Source organism: Bidens hawaiensis, unplaced genomic scaffold, assembly GCF_021521415.1.
Source record: "Bidens hawaiensis isolate Kalapana, Puna unplaced genomic scaffold, B.hawaiensis_p1.1 tig00053995_1, whole genome shotgun sequence".
NCBI lineage: Eukaryota > Viridiplantae > Streptophyta > Magnoliopsida > Asterales > Asteraceae > Bidens > Bidens hawaiensis.
Genome location: NW_027499723.1, coordinates 61,508 through 63,661, shown reverse-complemented (window position 1 = coordinate 63,661; position 2,154 = coordinate 61,508).

The following is a 2,154-nucleotide window of genomic DNA, read 5'->3' as shown; positions in this document are numbered from 1 at the left end:
GTACCACCTGCGGTTACGCCTGCTTCTGGAGTCTCGCCTTCGCCAATGTCAGATTCAGAAAGAATAGCTTCACTAGAGCGGATCGTGGCAGAACAATCAAAGACTATTCAAAGCCTAGTGGAAGCAAATCAACTACAGGCATCCCTCCTGGTCGAGCATGGGAAAATCATAGATGCCTTGAAGGGGTTCTTGGCATCTCAGGGGGAGATGAGCTGTAAGGGCGACGAGCTCAGAACGAAGAAGAGAAATGACCTTGACGATGATCCCAATGCATCGAAAGATGCAGGTGGTGAGCTGCCAAGAACTTCTGAAGCTCTTGGTACTTCCACAGCTGAGGGGGAGTCTACTGACGTGGCTGGTGGTTCTGGTGATGATGTGGTGTTAGTTGAGGATGATGTGATTGATGCGCTGAAGGAGCTTGATGATGACATGTTCAGTGACGATGTTTTATTCGATGAAGATGTGCTGCCGAGTGATATGATTGAGAAGATCGGTGAGCAGATTGTGATTTAAGATGGAATAGAAGAGGGGGAGATAGTAGAAGAAAACGTTGAACACGAGATCCCTGAGGTTAAGAAAGCCGACGTGAGTGTTGAGATGGATGAGACTGAGTGGGAGGAGCAGCCTAGGTGGAAGGAAGGCTGTGCTCATTGGTTTATCAAGACCAAGAAGCCTGCTGTTCCAGCCATGTTCAAGAAAAGTTATAACATCAAAGGCTATGCTGAGTCGAAAAAGGGAATCATCTGTTGGATATATGATGAACAGATCAAGTTGTTTGTGGTGAAGCGTTATGATGGCATTCAATACTTCAAAAGAATGTTGAGATCTCTCAATACATTGCCGGAATGCGAGGTGAAAGATTTGGCCAGGATGGGCCTGATAAACAGAAGTAACAACAATATGGCAAGAATGATTGAGAAGATTGTGTGGAAAGAAGGCATAAAAGAAAAGAAGTTTGAACTATTAAAGCCACAGAAGGGAAAGCTCGTGGAGGATACAGAGAGAGGATTGAGAGCAGATGGCAAGCCATGGATGGTGATGAAGTACAAGCCGATCCGATGCATCAAGGAGGTTCTGATGAAGAATATGCCTCAAGATGTGTTGAAGAATCTAAAATGGTGGTACGTTGATTGCCAGACTGCTGAAGCCGTGATGGAAGACGAAGATGAACAAGAAGTGCTGAGGGTGTATGACCCGATGCATCTTGTTAACTTATCGAAAGCTGATTTGCAAGCGTTGAATGAAAAGAAGATATTCTATATTCCTGCTTGGAAGGATGAAGCAAGGAAATATCAGCGAGTAGTCACGGTGTGTGTCAGAGAAGGAGTGCACGCTTGAAGATACAGGATTACGAGACAAGAGCTGAAAGATCAAGATATGAAGCTACTGCCAAGGGGGAGTCTGTTGGTGCATAGATGTCAGTAGTTCATATGTCTAATGTCTGTAATCGAGTCTGTAATATTGTTTATGTAATTTTTTGTGTAAAAGCGAAGTTGTTGACAAGTTCGCTTAGGCGAACTTGTTAACCAAGCGAAGTTGTTGACAAGTTCGCCTAGGCGAACTTGTTGAACGAGCGAAGTTATAGACAACTTCGCCTCAGGCGAAGTTGTCGTGTATTTAAATAGTTTACGGGTTTACTGTTTAAGGAAAATCAGTGAATCGTTTAATCAGTTGTTAGAGAGTTCAGTTACGTGTAAGTCTATTGACGTGAGTCTGTAAGCATCTCGGTTTAAGTTATCAATATAACGTGTGGTTGTTCGTATCGTGTGTACGTGTGTTCGTGAGCTAATATTCTACGTCCGTAACGATCTACACAGGGATTCCGCACCTGTGTATATCGGGATATCTCGTGTGATCCGTCCAGGGAACCTACATTTTTCCTAGAGATATTAAAGATCAGTGGGAGCCTTAAGTGACTCAATCATAACTTACAAGATTTGCAAGAGGTGGGGGAGTGAAAACTTGATATTATCTCAAATACACCTCTTGTACAAGACACTACTCCATCATAACACTATTCCATCAAAACTTATCTCAATAGAATTTATTACTACTCTTACAAAAGTTTCATTGTTGCTTAAAAGTGGACAAATTCAGATTTCTTACTAAATTAATCCTCACCAAGAGAAACTGCAACAACTTATATTATTAACT